Raw genomic sequence first — 18,502 nt, 5'->3', positions numbered from 1 at the left:
TTTCCTCCTCCTAAGAGCTGCAGGGACACATGGATCCAGGTAGGGAGCCTACCAGCTCTGCCAACTCTCCCCCCAGCACCCAGCACCAGCAGGGGTCCCGGACTGCATGCCACTGCCTGCCTCTCCCCCAGCATCAGCAGGGGTCCCAGGCCACTCCCGGCACCCACCTCCCCCCCCAAACCAGAGGAAGTCACAGCCCCGGGCCACCCCTGGACCGCCCCCCATCCAGAGCACCCCCAGCCCCCAGCCCAAGTTTTAGTTAGAGGTATATAGTACAAGTCATGGACAGGTTACAGGCCATGAATGTTTGTTTACTGCCTGTGACCTGTCCATGACTTTTACTAAAAATACCCATGACTAAAACTTAGCCTTACACCTTACATCCGGACCTACTATTAGCAAATATTTTCAAAGATTGGACAATAGTTCCAGAGAGCTCTGAGTTACTATAAGAATTCTTTCCAAGGAGTCTGACTGGTGGATCTTTCCCACATATTCAGGGTGTAACTGATCTCTATATTTGGGGTTGGGAAGGAATTTTCACCCAGGTCAGATTGGCAGAGACCATGGGTTTGTTTTTTGCCTTCCCCTATAGTGTGTGGCATGGATGACTTGCTGGTTTGAACTAGAGTAAATGGTGGATTCTCTATAACTTGAACCCTTGCAATCAAGGTTTGAGGACTTCAGTATTTCAGCCAGGGGTTATGGGCCTATTACAGGAGTAGCGGGTGAAGTTCTGTGGCCTGTAATATGCATGTCAGACTTGATGATCATGATGGTTCTTTCTGGCCTCAAAGTTTATAAGGGCATTCAGCAGTTCCCAAGAGGGGCTTATCACTTCTTAAGATTGGAATTGTCTGCTGGGTTTTCTTCTAAATTTGGGCCTGATACTAGCAGCTAGATAGCACCATAACTCCCACAGAAATCAAATTAGTGGGAGTTCAACAGAACCTCCAAGAATCAGCCCCACCCCCATGTTGACCATTCTGTTGTAATCTTCCAGTATTTTCCATTTCAGATAGGTAGTAGCTTAAAGTTTAAAATATGAAGATTAAATCACTGACATTTGTTTCAGCACTCATAACTAAATTTAACTTTGTATTGCCTCTTAAGATTTACCAACCTCCAAGTACACAGAAAACAATGCACAGAAATAAGAGAATACATTTAAATGTTTCTTGTTACTCAATCATTTGAGAAAGCATTTTTTCTTCTTTACAGAGACTAATGCTTTGAATATAGCATTCAAATGTGTTCAGTATGCAAATGTGCAAGAGCATAAGTTTGCTGATAGTCTTCTTTGGCAGAGGTAGAGGAATTCTAAGGAAGAGGCTTCCTGAAACTACAGTTACAAAATGTTCTGGATTTGCTCATCATTGCAAGATTAGATAATTATTCTCCCAGAGACACTTTTTAACTTGTCAGTCATATAAACATGGAAGAAAGTGTTTACATCTGAAAATTAACGTCTAGAGGGTTTTTTGGCGGAAAATTAAGGAACAAATTTACACTTAAAAACTAAATATGGGAGTATCTTTCTTCCACTGTCATTGTCTGAGGGGGGAATCAGAAAACTCTCCGTAGGTGATAACCCTTTTGAATTTGTGAAAGTGACTTTGTTAACTCTGGCTAGAATCAAATTCAATTCAAGCAGGTGCTGTGTATGCCACAGATCTTGTGTGGCTCTCAATCCAGAGTATTCCAGTACTGGGTTTATCTACATCAGAGATTCTAGCAAATTCTTTGGTGGTGTGCAAATTTGGTGTGCAAATGTCTAGAAAGCTAGACAGCGCTGCTAATTAAGGGCCTGAACCTGCTCCCATTGAAATCAGTTGGAGTTTTGCTCATAACGATGGCTCCAAAATCATATTGAAACTCAGATCTCCAGAGTAAAACGGCTCAATGACCCTACTGATTTCTAGACAGTGCGTGATTTATTCTACAACCAATTACTCCAATTCCTTCAAGGCTGCACAATTTTAAAATATGGATACAGTAAACAATACTAGATTAATGTACATTTATTTTAATTTAGACAAGTCTCAGTGCTCTGCAAAATAGCAGAGACCAAAACTCAAGCAATAGGTAGCAATTATCGCAGCGGTTGCCACGAGAAAGTCAACACTTAACCAGCAGCTGACGCAGAGTGGTATATGATGAGATACTGCAGTAGTTCTACTTATGACATGAGATAACTGTGATATCACTGACTTTTAAAAAAATGACATCTACTGTATCCTAGCTTGGCACTGTAACTGTGCAGTAATAATAATAATCTTTTCTCCATTTAGTTGAATGGCATTATGCCAGAAATTAATCTGGCCCAATCTTTGAAAGTACACTTTAGGGAAAAGCCCCCCCCCGCCCTGCACCCCCCAATCCTTAATGAAAGAAAAGTCTCATAGGTTTTTGCAGCATGCTTATGGAGTCTTAAAACTCATTTTCCCAACATTGTAAATGATATTTACATTTACAAACAAAATACAATTATCTGCCCTAGCATAAAAAGTCCTCATTTTAAAGAGCCTTGTCCTCCAGATCCCTGTGACAACTTGCAGTACTTTCTAGTGGAATTATTCTTTGTGCACAGTATTACCATGACACCACTTTAACCATAAATTCCTTTATTAAACCTAAAGGCCAAATGGTTTTATATAATTGCTCTAAACATGCTCAAAAGCCTAAATAATAAGCAGTTTACTACATCCTAACAGCAACAAAATATTTATAAGTTTTTGCTCAAGATTCTTACAAATGGGCTAAAACCAGGGAGCCCATATTGGTTGGCTCCAATGTGGTCAGGCAGGTATTAGCCCTGAAGCCTTTAAAAGTTTACTTTTTTATACCCTTTAACAAACAAGTGATGTCATTGCCAATTATCAGACATTAGCTAAGGCCAGATGAAGGAATTTCTTATATAGCCAATTATTTACTGCATTTGGTACCTATTTAACCCTTTTTTATTTCTATTACTACAGCTCAAACCTTAAATAAGATAACAGTGGTATTTCAAAGGTCATTACAAGTTTAAAACAACTCTTTTTTCTCATGATCTCATGCTTTTGACTCACATGCTTGGGGCCTATTGCTAATGCTAATATCCCAATTCAATTTAATACGACGGTTCACCCAAATCTAATGTGTGTCTATATTCCTACAACTTCTGTTTTGTTTTTAAACAAACTAATGGCACAATCCAGAAAAAACTGACTATCAAGCATAGTGCGTTTTTACCATGAAGAGTCCCACTGAACTTCATGATAGTAACCACTGTGCTCAGTAGTAAAGTGTTTGCCTGATGGAACATTAGGAAGTATAATAACACTGTATTTTATACAACAACGTACCTAGAAGAGGGTCCTGTGAACAGTCCCACTTATCTCTGTCTATAAATCAATCCATCGTCAGCCCACTGTGAACCTTCTTAAATCTCTTCATTTACTGCTTAGACCTTTTCTGAATGCCCTTGGCACGAGACACACAAAACTACTGTTATGTAGACATTTCTGTTGGTGAGAACAACATCTTCTGTAGAGAGATTAAAAACAAATCCTTGGAGCTAGTAGAGAAAGGTCACCCTTTTTCAATAGTTCATTCCCTGTTTAGTTGGGGATTGGTCCTGCTTTGAGCAGGGGGTTGGATTAGATGCCTCCTGAGGTCCCTTCCAACCCTGATATTCTATGGTTCTATGGTTCTATGATTCTATTTGTTGTTTATTACTAGTAATTTTGTTCAATTCCATAATGGATTTATTCACATTTTTGTATTATATTTCCAATATTTGCAAAAAGAAAAGGAGTACTTGTGGCATCTTAGAGACTAACAAATAAGGTGCCACAAGTACTCCTTTTCTTTTTGCAAATACAGACTAACACGGCTGCTACTCTGAAACCTGTCATTTCCAATATTTGTTTACCTCCAATATGTCTTTTTAAGCTCATTATTGTCTTGCAGCTTTTAATTATTGGTTGATCAAACAGGTTTTCGGCAATATGTAGTGCCTATTTTTGGCCAGAATAATGAAGCAGCCTGGGTGTCACACAAAGTTAAATACCAGCAATCTAAAGTTTGATGCTGTATTAAATGGCAAAGGCCTTCAGGCCTCCCTTTGACTGATGAGATGAGGATCTAAAAAAAGGATTGGATCAATGAAGCATATAGTTTCACTCCCTAGCTATGGTACATGCAAACACTTATGGAATATAGGGAAATAGTCAGTAGAAGATGAGCAAAAATTACGTCTGCCATTTGTGTATCCTGAGAGGCTATTATAGATTAGAAATACAACTCCCTTAAAATATTTGTATTCCACATGGAAAGATTACATTGCTTCACACAGTTTTCTTATGTACTATCGTGTCTCATTTTCCATGGTCACTGAATAATTGATTTCCATCTGGCAATCTTGGAATGTGGAAGAGAGTCTCACTTATCTCCGTTCTAATCATGCAGCTTTTGTAAATAGAATGCCAAAAATAAATGTATTAATTTGCCATCTAAATGGAAGTAGCTAAGTAATTCTGGCAGTACAGTATATTTAGTAAGGTTATTTTGGATTTGCATATTACAGGGACAGTACAATATCTGAGATCACTTGAAACCCCCTTTACAGAAATCTGAGAGCATTAACTTTTCACTCCTGCTGGCAGATCCACTGCTGTTGCTGTCGGTCCTCCAAGGGAGTGAAAAAAAAGGAGCCCAGATGCGGATTCTGTGAAGAAATGATGATGAGCCATATTGCATCATTGGAACATTACTGCCTCATGTTTAGGGCTGAATATTTATTCTTATTCAAAGATTATTTTGAGTAAAATTAAATGCTCAAAAATGGTGATAGGAAAGAGGAATCCCTAGAAATTTTATGGTCAGTTTTTAAAAAAGGTAAAATACTGGAAATTCAGACAAATATTACCAAGAGGGTTCAGACTGAGAATGTACTGATTAGCTCTTGTTTTTTTTAATTCAACTTACCAAACAGTCCCTCTTTTCCTACGTAATTTGATCTAAGCTTTTAAATTGTTTATAACAATTCAGTTATAGAGGTTCCATATATCGCTATTTGTTCCTAGGATCATCTATTTCTGTAATCTTTTAAAAAAGTGGTACCTGATCATATGTTAGGATGGAAGTATCAAAAACACTCCGTCTTGGCCTAGAATGGGTCCCATCAAAGTCAGTGGTGACACATTCCCTTTGGCTTCAATAGGCTAAAGTTGATCTCATTTGAAAATCTCACCCAAAATGTGAGAAACCAGCTCTGGGTAAAAAACTAAGAACTAAATATTCTGTTTTTATTATTCCATATAGATCAATGTATTAGTTGGCTGATTGAAATGAGGCACAGGTTTTTAAGTACGAGGGTGATTAACCATTGGAACAAACTATCAAGGGATGTGATGGGTTCTTCATCATGGTTTGCCTTTCTGGAGCCAAACACAAATTGTTGGGCCCAATACGAGGTAATTGGGTGACGTTTAATGCCCTGCAGCATACAGGAGGTCAGACTACTAGGCGATCTACTGGTCCCTTCTGGTCTTAAACGCGATGAGTCTATGAATCTATGATTCCTTGGCAGGGAGGATGGTTATGTGATTGAGATAGGCAGTCAGGAAACCTGGGTTCTATTCCAGTCTCTGCCAGTCATCTTGTGTGACCTTGGGCAAGTCTAACCGTTGTGCCTCAGTTTCCTCATCTGTGAAATTACCAGCTCATAGGCATTCTGAGAAACTTAAGCAATGTTTATAAAACCCATTGAAATCCTTAGAAGGTACCACAGAAGTTCAGAGTTAAAACCTTTGTTTAGCTGGTGACAATGCCTTGCCTGGAACATGAGAAAAATCTGATAAGATATTCATGTTTATAAACACAAGTACTCTAGATAAGTGACAAGGTGTTTAACTCTCATTTGTTGAAGCAAAGGGGCTTCATATTTGTATATATTCTCAAGTGCTATGGGTATTAATAGGCTTAATCCTGCAGATATTACTCAGTCCTTACACAAACAAAGCCTGCTTCAAGCGGAATTTTGCCCATGTAAAGGCACAGCAAAGACTGAGAGAGAGAATTCATGTTCCAGTCCTGCAATCCAGACTCATGTGAGTAATCCTGATTGGAGTAGTTGCAAACTGAACTATTCCTTTTAGTAAGAATAAGGGTTATAGGATCGGGTCCTTAGTGCCTAAATACAATATTGTGCTACAGAAGTCTGTTTAAAGGCAGTGTAGTGGCAAACTTGTCATGAAGAGGACTAAAATAATTAGCTAGTCAGTGAGTTTCTATAGTATAGGTGGTAACCAAATCACTTCTATGTATACAGATTATCATTGGAAAAGGAGTTAGTTGTGCTAGGCCAATATGTCATCAACATAGACAAAAATTGTATGCATACCTCATGCAACCTCTAGATTTATAAATAATCTCCCCAAAGTGGTTCCTGTGGTTTTAGTGTGATGTTGAACCAAGGGAGATGGGACAACTTTATTTTAAACACCTAGACAATAGGTTTGAACAATTTTGACAATGAGCCATTAAAGCTATTTTAGAATGTTTTGATCCAGGAAATACATTTATAATCGAAACCCATGTTCCCAGTATCTTTCGACCACATGCAATTCTGTATACTGTGTGCAGAAGGCTCTCTCTGTATGCAGCATGAGCACTGCAGACAGTTTTAAGTAATGTCAAGAGCTATCTATAATTATCTCTGTGTGTCCTACAACCATTAATAAATCATGTTTGGTAGCACAGTGCTCAGCCACCAATTAGGCCAAATTTCTAAGTTCCCAATTCATTAAGGATATTGATCCCCATGAAATGTATTTTCATTACTTTGTTTGGTTTGAAGTTTTATCATCTCCTTTCCTGTTAGTCAACAGCTGCCAATACAAGTATTGCAAGAATATTAGAATATATTTTAATCACTCTACTTAGGCTGGCAAACTTTTTCCCTGCCTGACCAATCTTCCATTTGTTACTTAAAGGCACAATCCTGTTCCCATGTTAGTCATGGAAAAACATTCACTGATTTCCATGAGAACAGGACTGAGACCTGAACTTTCTCGTTTCTTTTTCGAATTCCTTAATTTCATTTCGGGCCCAATTCTGAGGACACCAAAGTCAATAGGGGTTTTGCTGCTGGCTCAAGGACAGCAGGATGGAGGCCCATATGAACAATTTAATAAAATGATGTTCTCAGAAAAACCCAAACCCACCCCCAACACAAGTGGCACTAGTTGGCAACTCTCCTTAGAGGCATTAGGAAGTGCATGGGCTACGGTGACAGAACTACTTTATTACCTAGAGAGCCCATTCCCTTCAGATCAGGATGTGGCTTGAAGTGCATCTGGTCTGATCAGAAAAGCAGTCTTCACAGCTATCATCCACACACAATTGCATTTGTTTCAAGAAAGTGATGTAGCGAAAGGAGGTTTGGAAACAAATTCTGGTGCAGATTTGTGCTGTTCAGGTCACAATCTCCTACCGAAACAATTGCTTAAGATAAGTAAAGATTAAAAACATAGATGGGGAAAATGAAGATATAGGGCCTGATGAAAACTTTTTTTTTTTAAACTATTCCTGGCATTTGCTACCAGGATTAACCTTCAGTGGGACTACTCCCGGCAGTGAGCATCACAATCAGTAAGTAGTAAGGTTTTGCAGGATAGAGCCACGATTTTTTTAAGAAACGGTATTTCTGGCTGTTGCTGATGTCAGAGTCGGAATACCCTTCCACACTGGCATCTAAACGGAGAAGAGGCAAGAAGTTTTGGCTTTAATTAGTTTATTTGGAAAAATATTCAATACAGTATCATTTTCCCCACACCTTTGCCTGTCTTTCAAGTACATTACGGATTTACATTCATCAGACTCTATCTAGCGCTTCCCCTTTTCTTCATATCATCATCCCATCCATCAACCTATGTCAGCCTTTCAGCTGCCAACCATTCCCCTAAACAGATTGTCAACAGCAACATCCTGCATTGAGAGACCACAAGATATATGACCCTGTGCTTGGCCATTTTGTTCACTCAGTGTTATGGAATCCCGGTAGAGATCTTTTCCTCCATCCCCATTTATTCTTCCCTCAGGTGTACTTTCAGAGCACAATAAGTAATTTGCACTCATGTTTACATTTGTGTGCCTATCAATACTTCATCAAAAGGGTGAGGGACAGCAGGCTCACTTGCCCTGGCCCCCTTTTTCCCAGGCAGGCCAGAGGTTTAGATATATTTCTGCAGACATTGTTTCATATGCTTTATCTGGAATCCGGCTTTGCTGGTGGCCTGCATGCCTCCATACTACCTTGTAATCTTTCCTTGCTGTGGGTCTTGCTAAACTGACCACTGCCACCACATGTAATGTACTGAATGCAGTGTCATAATGGGGGAGGACTCAATTCTGATTAAACTGAATTCTCTCTCTGTGTTAAAGCAACTATTTATGGAGCTGCGCCAGCTGTATTTTAGCATTCCTAAGCCTGGGCGCACAGACTGACTCCCTGGAGCCTGCAACAGTCTTCTCTCCTTCACCCATGCTTCTCCCGCCAAGTTCCATGCAGGTTGCTACAGCCATCTGATACACTTGAGGAAACCTGCAGCAGCAGCATTCCGACTTGCTTCCCTAAATAACATGAACTCAGAAGCTAGTGGGGGACAGGGAAGGGCTGGTTTTTGTCTTCAACGAGCTAGGTTTCTGCATGATGATTTGCAACACTAGGCCAAGGGCTCCATTCAGGCATAAAAGTGGCCTCCTCCTCCCCCCACCCCAGTTACATGCTCCTCATTGGGCTGCCATTCAACCGCACTGCCCCCTCTAGGAAGCAGGGTCAACAGCAAAATGGACTTGGAAGAAGCAAGGCTGCCATTTGTCACAAGCAGCTGAGATTTGGGAGAACAACAGAACCATGTCCTATGACCCTCAGTCTGTTCACACCGTAGTTGTTCTCTCTGCCCCCATTGGCATTGCTGGGCCCCCTCAGTTTCTGCTAGCCATCTGCCTATACTTTCTTGTAGTCTGTCACCAACTGTAAGCTGTCAGAATGAATCAGCAATGCTGCAGCCTTAAAAAGAGAACATGCCCCACTGACCAGTCACTCCCTGCCCCACCTCTGCCTCCCTTCGCTGCAATGAGATAAAAGGCAACTACATGGTATGGAACACTTTTGTATCCTTGGGAATGCCCCTCCCTGACAATTTCCACAGGTTTTTCACCATTTGGTTCTCTGAGAGGCATGAACAGGGCCTTTTGCTGAGAATTGTGCTAACCCAAATCATTGACGCAGGCATTTGAAAACACAATTGTATACCACACTTAGGTATTCAAACAAACCCATACACTGTGGTAAAATACAGTTCCAACACGTGTGGACAGGGCTAAACAATGTCAAAACTGTATTAAAACAACTTGTTCTAGCCCAGACTGAGGATAGGCTAAAGCAAGATTATAATGTAATTTGGTCCAATACACACAGGTTGAACTAAATAGCGATAGAAAGCAGATGGGCCACAAGCAAATGTAAGCACCATCGATAAGCTCCATTGTTTTAGCTGTATAGAGAATGCCTTCTCTAGCAAGGGAAAACTGAGGAGTAGTTGTTAATAGGGTGTTTTGATAATCTGAATATTTAAAGTCTTATCATGCCGCTAAATTGGGATTTTATGGAGTGGCATGAGTGATGACAGTTAATACAGAATCATATTTTGTTCTAGCTCGAGCGCTCTGAAGATCAGGCTCCAAAAAAAGATATAGCTTTCTTCTGAACTCTGTGTGCCTTTACATTCTATTTATCTAGAGTGATTAAAATGGCTTTGATTGATTGTTACAATATGTTTTTTATAATCCCAGATATACTGAATAGGAGGCAATTTTCCTAAAAGAGAGAGAACTTTATTATTTGCAGTCTGACAATATAGACAATGTACCAGCTGTACGATTATGTACAGATATGTTAATCTTCAAGGTGAAATTTCCCCCAGTTCAGCAGTCTTTTAAACTTGTTTTATTACTATTTTAATTTTACTGTAGCTGAATTTGCCAGTTGGCACTAAAGCTGCCTTATTAGTAGAAAGAGCATTTTGGCTTTGTTTTAAAATAGGCTGAAATCCAAAAACAGTAGAAAAATCATTCTGCTGAGTTGGACTGTGGGGATTATTCTGATTCTTTTGTTAGCATATCTGGGGAGAAAATTATAAAGATAGGGTCAGAGCCTGCTTATTTAAAGGTAACAAATAAGAACAGGATAGGGCTGTTTCATAAGTAATTCACAAAATAAACATTGAACCGCACAAAGTACAAACTTATACCCTGGTATTGCAAACTCTTACTTATGCACATAGTCCTTGAGATCGCTGGCACTACTCACATGAGCAAGGGTTTGTAGTATTTAGTTAAATAATCCATATCAATTCAACCAGTACATCTACTTGATATCAGAGGTTATTTTTTGTATTTCAGTAGCACCTAGAGACCAAAGCCCTATTGTGGCAGGCACTGTACAAACAAGTATAACAGATGGTCCCTGGCCTGAAGAATTTACAAACTAAAGTGTAAGACAAGTGACGTGATGGAAAAATCCTAAAAATGTAGGACTGGAAGGAACCTCAGTAGATCATCTAGTCCAGTCCCCTGCACAGAGGCACGACTAAATATTATCTAGACCATCCCTGACAAGTGTTTGTAAGGAAAAATAAACTACGGGAATTTTTCCAAGCCAAAAAGGTCCATTTTGCAGTAAAGCAAAGATACATTCACAGCTAAAATGTGTCAAAATATAAGTGTCTTATTACAAAATTGAAATTATCTACACTGCAAATAAAATTAAGTGAAAATGCTAACTCATGGATGTTGCTGATTGGAATCCTGCAAAAAAAATTTTTTTTAGTACAGCTCTACATAAACAATCATCCAAACAGCTAAAAGTCTAGAACTTTACAAAAAGGCTTTGAATTAAATGAAAAGATACCTTATAAAAAACCCAATTATTTATTCTGCAAGAAAAATAAATATAATGGAGTAATGACAGTTTTGGAGATTAAGAATATTTTGATTTTACATTTTCTTTTTTCCAAGCAATGCATTTGATCAAAGCAATTACTTAGGAAGAGCTTTCCCATTTTAAGTTGCTACACTAGCAAGCACAGATCTGCCACCATAGTGGTGTTCTGGTGCAGATGAGAAGGCATCGCTCTCATTTCCGAGAGGCTCAGGAGCGAATCAAATAGCACAAAGGTCGTGGAAATGTACAAGGTAGGAAGAGATCATGGTCTAGTTGTAGGTGTGCTTTTAGACAAAAGTGATAACCAATCAATTAACTATCAGATCCACCTTTGATATGCCCAATTTTTTCTGAAAAGACACTACATGTCTATTTATATCATTTGTAGAAAGGCAATATTTGTACAAGTCACAGCTGAAGCAGGTCTTTTGTGTCAACTGGCCACTTGTGTCTACAAATCCGATAAGAAATTAGTTGTCCACTCATATATAGTGTAGTGATTTTTAGGCCACAGACTTTTTTTTGTGCTACAGAAGTGTCTATAGTCAGTTAAAAATCTTCAAATACACATGTAATAATATATCAAGGAGTTTGTGATGGGATTCATTGACTTCCTCCAAGGGTATCTACAGTGTATCTGCAACCCATTTTGCCAAGACCTGGAAAAGCTGGAAATCCTTGGCTAAAGACAGTGCCGGGGCATGAGAGCCTCATCTGGGGAGGAGGAGAATATGTTGTCCTCGGAGTCACCTATTCCTCAATTTCACCCTCCTGCTCCTCAGCAATCTCTAGAGGTTCCCATGTTCTAGATGCTGTAGCTGAGGGAGCACATCTTGAGGGTTCATAGGCGATGGCTGGAAGCTCGAGAAGCGTGGGGGCGATATGCAGTCCAGGGATCCCAGTGTGGCCACTGGGGCAGTGGAACAGAGTGAGCATATCAAGGTGGTGGTAGGGCTGTCTGAGGTTATACTCAAGGACCCTCTTGGTAGTGGGGAGCATAGGAGGAGTAGTGGAAAATGGTCTCCTCGGGCTCACTGTCTGACTCTGCACTTGAAAGTGGAGGTGCATGGCAAGGTACGGGAGAAGACTCCCGCATTAGGAGGAGACTCAGTGCTGAGGTCCTGGTGCCGAGGAGAGACTCTGGTATGTCAGATAGCTACAGGTCTCTTGAATGCTGGAATTCCGGTGGTGCTGACCGACTTGGTACCACTGGTAGTACAGAAAGCGTTGGGGATCTCGCCCATACCAACCACTCTGGCACCAAATGAGGCTTTGATGGTGGTGCTGACGATACATTGCATACCGGCAGTGTCTTCATACTGGTATGCCATTCACGCCTGTCTTTGTCAGTCAGTACTGTTGTCTGAATGCCTGTGCCCAGCAGGTCCTTAGGCATGTCAATGGTGCCAGCCGCTCCAGATCTTTGTGAGCCATGGGTACTGGCCTGGGATTGTCTTGGTGCTGATAGTATTGATGTTACTAGAGATCTTGTGCAGCTAGCTTGAGGCTCACCATGCTCTTCTGCAATGACTTACGAGAGGGGTCCACCATTGATTTCTTTGACCCACAATCCTTGGATGTTGAGGGCTGTGGGGAAGACTTACATCTGCCAGATGACACTCAGCGTGGGTCTAGGGAAGTTTGGAGGGCGGCTTCCATAAAAATGATCTTCTGTCTCAACTCCCTGTCCGTTTGAGACCTGGGTTTAAGTTGCTGGCAGAGACCACACTTTTGTGTGATGTGGCCTTCCCCGAGGCAGTGTAAATGCTTATCTGCCACAGGGATGGCCTCTTTGCATGACAGGCACTTCTTGAAGCCTGGTGAACCAGGCATATCCCATTGGAGGAAATGGTCCCCAATGAATAAAGACTTTTGTTTAGTTGTTTTGACTGGGGTTAGAGAACATAAAAGGAAGAAAGTCTCCTTAGTCTTAGTTGTAGGCTAACCAACTACTAGAAATGGTAAAGAAGCTAATGATCACAAACAGACTGCTAATGGCTCTCTCTCTAGCCAGGGGTGGTTGAGAAGGAACTGAGGGGGACTAGCCTGGGCGCACTTGCTAGCCTAGTGGCAGGCACGAGGAGAAACAGCGCATGCGTGGGCCTAATGGACACTGCTAGCAAAGTTCTCCAAGCAGCAACGCAGGGACCCAGGCACACCTACAGTGGAGCACCCACAGGGACACTACTTGAAGAAGTAGTTGGATATTTGCAGAGTTCTCCAGAATATCCATAAAAACAATGAAAAGATGCAGTGAAATAGACAAAAAGGTTTTGGTCTGTATAGACATCAAAGGGACCAGATATTTATTAATCTTTTAGAGGGTCTGTAACCCTCAAAACAACTTAGAAAAATATGTACAAGTTGGAGAAACATTCATACTTGATGGAAATGAGATATACCAAGGAGCAAGAAGACTTGGCAGTTTACATATTCAAAGCACTGTACAAATGGTACCTTACCTAGCCCCTGTACTTCAAATCCCCATGAAGCTCACAGTCAGTGCTTTTATTATTCATGTCAAATATAAACTCTGCCTTCACAAGGGAGAATGGGTAAAAAACAGGTTGCAACACTGCTGACAAAAAAGGAAACCATCAGTACAATTGTGAATAAATTGGCAGAGTTTACAACTTAAGAACTTGCAGTTTAGCATGCACCTTGCAGATGTTGCTGCAGTTGACAGACTATGAAGCTTGCAGTGGACATAATAGGTGAGATTTTTATTGCATTCAATTTTCAAAAACGAAAATAAGCCAAATAAACCCTTGTCACAAGACGGGCGGATGAACATTGTGTTTTTTTGTGAATTAAAGTATAAAGGACTAAAATTTTGTGAAATCCATGCGAGAATGGGACTGGTGCTGGGCAGGGTTTGAATTTGGAGTTAGTGTATTGTTTTTAAGGTATATATTTGTTTTTTAAAGTGTATTTTTGTATTTCAATTTTAACTGCCCTGTTAATGCATTAGACTATAAGCAGCTTAGGAATGCCATTCTAAACCATCTTGGATTTGTCTTATAATGTTGCAACCCATTTGAATCGTGGTCGTGTAGCTTTCTTACAAACCTGTTGATGTATGGCCTTGTAATTCAGCTGGTTGTCTTACTCTCTATCTTCCGTAAGCCCCCCTCCATAATGTGACTTGCAGGTGATCAAGCCCCCTTCTTAACCTTAAAAACAAATCTCAAAAGACCAACATTGAAAGCAGGCATTTGTGTGAATGGTTTTGTCACACCACTGAAAAATGGTACACACTCCTGCAGTTTTCTTACTGCAACATGGCTAAGTTTACAGGTCCAGCAGATCTAGTTACGTTTTCATATCAACACACACACTGAGAATGCATTTTTTACAAATCAGCCTAAAAGCTGGATCTTGACTGTGCTACTTTATGCCATGGCTTTCAGTCTCCCCTTGCCTGCCAACTTCTCTCTTCCACTCTCATTGCTGCTTGTATGTTCTGGAAAGGAAGAGCCTATGCACATAGTCCCTCCACCATTTACCAGATTTGCTCATGCACTGTAGCTTTACTTTCCAAGAAACACAATCATGATGAGATTCAGATAAGACAATGTATACTCTTGTCCCTCAAATGATCCAGTAATAGACATTCTGCAATTGAAACATTTCTAAAAATGTCACCAAGTTCAATACCACCTACCCAAATTTTGATCACAGCTTTAGTTAAAAGAAAAGGAGGACTTGTGGCACCTTAGAGACTAACAGATTTATTTGAGCATAAGCTTTCGTGAGCTACAGCTCACTTCATCGAATGCATTCAGTGGAAAATACAGTGGGGAGATTTATATACGCAGAGAACATGAAACAATGTGTGTTACCATACACAGTGTAACGAGAGTGATCAGGTAAGGTGAGCTATTACCAGCAGGAAAGAAAAAAAAACTTTTGTAGTGATAATCAAGGTGGGCCATTTCCAGCAGTTGACAAGAACATGTGAGGAATAGTAGGGGGGAAAAATAAACATGGGGAAATAGTTTTACTTTGTGTAATGACACATCCACCCCCCATCTTTATTCAAGCCTAATTTAATGGTGTCCAGTTTGCACATTAATTCCAATTCAGCAGTCTCTCGCTGGAGTCTGTTTTTGAAGTTTTTTTGTTGTAATATTACGACTTTTAGGTCTGTAATCGAGTGACCGGAGAGATTGAAGTGTTCTCCGACTGGTTTTTGAATGTTATAATTCTTGACGTCTGATTTGTGTCCATTTATTCTTTGACGTAGAGACTGTCCAGTTTGGCCAATGTAGATAGCAGAGGGGCACATCACATTGGTGGATGTGCTGGTGAACGAGCCTCTGATCATGTGGCTGATGTTATTAGGCCCTGTGATGGTGTCCCCTGAATAGATATGTGGGCACAGTTGGCAACGGGCTTTGTTGCAAGGATAGGTTCCTGGGTTAATGTTTTTGTTGTGTGGTTGCTGGTATTTGCTTCAGGTTGGGGGCTGTCTATAAGCAAGGACTGGCCTGTTTCTCATGATCTCTGAGAGTGATGGGTCGTCCTTCAGGACAGGTGGTAGATCCTTGATGATGCGTTGGACAGGTTTTAGTCGGGGACTGAAGGTGACAGCTACTGGCGTTCTGTTATTTTCTTTGTTGCGCCTGTCCTGTAGTAGGTAACTTCTGAGTACTCGTCTGGCTATGTCAATCTGTTTCTTCCCTTCAGCAAGTGGGTATTGTAGTTGTAAGAATGCTTGATAGAGATCTTGTAGGTGTTAGTCTCTGTCTGAGGGGTTGGAGCAAATGCAGTTGTTTTGTAGAGCTTGGCTGTAGACAATGGATCACGTGATGTGGTCTGGATGAAAGCTGGAGGCATGTAGGTAAGTATAGCGGTCAGTAGGTTTCCAATATAGAGTGGTGTTTATGTGACCATCGCTTATTAGCACCGTAGTGTCCAGGAAGTGGATCTCTTGTGTGGACTGGTCCAGGGTGAGGTTGATGGTGGGATGGAAATTGTTGAAATCATGGTGGAATTCCTCAAAGGCTTCTTTTCCCTGGATCCAGATGATGAAGATGTCATCAGTGTAGCGCAAGTAGAGTAGGGGCATTAGGGGACAAGAGCTGAGGAAGCATTGTTCTAAGTCAGCCATAAAAATGTTGGCATACTGTGGGGTCATGCGGGTACCCATGGCAGTGCTCCTGATTTGAAGTTATACACTGTCCCCAAATGTGAAATAGTTATGGGTGAGGACAAAGTCACAAAGTTCAGCCACCAGGTTTGCCGTGACATTAATCGGGGATACTGTTCCTGACGGCTTGTAGTCCATCTTTGTGTGGAAAGCTGTAAAGTTGTATTCTTCTCACTTAGCTAGTTATAGAAGGATAAAAGAAAGAAACAAAATCACTGTCTGCTGGTGTAAGGGCCTTCCCTTACTGTGACAGTCTGGGGCCCTGTTCTTAGGCTAAGGCCTTTGGCTAAGCAGCAGAGGCATCCGTAAGCTGGGAAGCGACCGGTCACATCCTCACATTCCAAACTAATCACACTGAAATAAGGTGCTATTGGGCTGTTAGGAATACAATCCTGTCTAGATAATGCCTATCACCTCCAGAAAGGAGTACTTGTGGCACCTTAGAGACTAACCAATTTATTTGAGCATAAGCTTTCGTGAGCTACAGCTCACTTCATTGGATGCATGCCGTGGAAACTGGGTATGCATAATTTTGCTGGGTGTACACTAATTAAGGTGGTGGGGATATAATTGGTTAGCTAATCATGCTACAATATGTTAGGATTGGTTAGTTAAATTTCAGTAAAATGATTGGTTAAGGTATAGCTAAGCAGAACTCAAGTTTTACTATATAGTCTGTAGTCAATCAGGAAATAAGTGGGGGAACGGGAACAGGGGTAGGGGAATTGGAATCATGTTTTGCTAAGTGGTGAAGAATGGGAACAGGGACACAGGTAAGGCTCTGTGGTGTCAGAGCTGGGAAGGGGGACACTAAGGAAGGAAACTGGAATCATGCTTGCTGGAAGTTCACCCCAATAAACAGCAAATTGTTTGCACCTTTGGGTATTGTTGTGCTCTGTTCATGCGAGAAGGACCAGGGAAGTAAGTAGGTGAAGGAATAAGCCTCCTAACAATTGCACCTTATTGCTATTACCATTTGTCTACATTTACAGCACCTCTCCTCAGAGGATCCCACAGCACTTGGCCATTGATACTTGAAAAAAAATGTTTACTAACATCATGTACAACTAAACTATTTCACTTCAAAACGGACCTGCCTTGTCAGTGTCAGGTATAGGCTATACTTGTAATACTGATTTGAGTGTTTGGAGAAAGGAACTGAGGTTAGTCCTTAAATTTCAACACCCTACACAGGTTTGGTGTTCATTCATAGTACTGAAGTTTAATTTAAAGGAAATCAGCTACTAGTCATTGAAGCCAAGAATTTGAGATCCTTATAAAAATCCCTTTTTGAATCTTAAGAATATCCAAAATTATCCTAATTCTCACAAAAATTGTGTGGTTTTGTGGAAGGGATATTAAACCTTCTATTTCAGGGTTTAAGCCAATCTTGTTAGAGATTAAAATGAGATATAATGTGTGTGTATGGGAACAGGGCAGATTATCCCACATCCATCTACTGCAAGGTTCTTGCACCTTCTTCTGAAGCATCTGGGGCTGGCCATTGTCAGAAACAGGATAGTGGACTAGATGGACTTTGGGTCTGATCTACTATGGCAATTTCCATGTTCCTTCTAATCTCTTTATAGCAAGGCAGGTCAAACTACTTCTCACTAATGCTTATATCAACCTAATTTTCAGAGGGTTTAAGTGAACAGACATTTAAATGCCTGCAGCAGTATATGTACGTTACTTTTACCCCATATTTGTTGAGCTTGCTAAAGTAAGTAGGTTTTATTCATGCCCAGTACTCAAGATGATCAATGTCCTTGGAAGAATGACCTTGGCATCTCCTCTTAAAGCTGTATTAGAGCAATACACCCTCACCAAAAACTTTATAAACAGGTAGTTTGGGACTGTTCTAGAGTACTCAACAAGTCAATTGTAGAGTTACTCAATGTTGCCAGTGCAGACTAGATCCCAGTTCAAAATTAGTTATGAAAACAAGTAATGAGTCTTTTTTTTCCCTACTCCCACGGAACAGAAAGAGAGACCTTTCTAAACTACTTCAAACTGAAGCCATTTTTAAACCAGTCATGCAAGGGCGAGTTTCAATTCAGTGTTTAATTTTAATTCAGTACATTTAGATCACAATATTGTACCAAACTGTTTTCGATTTGTGTGGCTGGTGGCATGCAACCCCAGCTGAACCATCCTTATTGGAATGGTAATTTTGCAGTGAAGTTGGCACTGGTTATAGTGGCCTTATAAGAAAACATCTTATCAAAGGTCTTAGCTTTATGTTTGAACCTTTTACTTATTAAACTTTAAATAGCGCTGTTAATTATATGTACAAGACGCAAAGAAGGCATGGTACAGATATCTCAAGAACGTGGATAGGACCGACAGGAGAGGGT

Source organism: Lepidochelys kempii, chromosome 4, assembly GCF_965140265.1.
Source record: "Lepidochelys kempii isolate rLepKem1 chromosome 4, rLepKem1.hap2, whole genome shotgun sequence".
In the NCBI taxonomy this organism is placed as follows: Eukaryota; Metazoa; Chordata; order Testudines; family Cheloniidae; genus Lepidochelys; species Lepidochelys kempii.
This window is presented reverse-complemented; position numbering follows the sequence as displayed.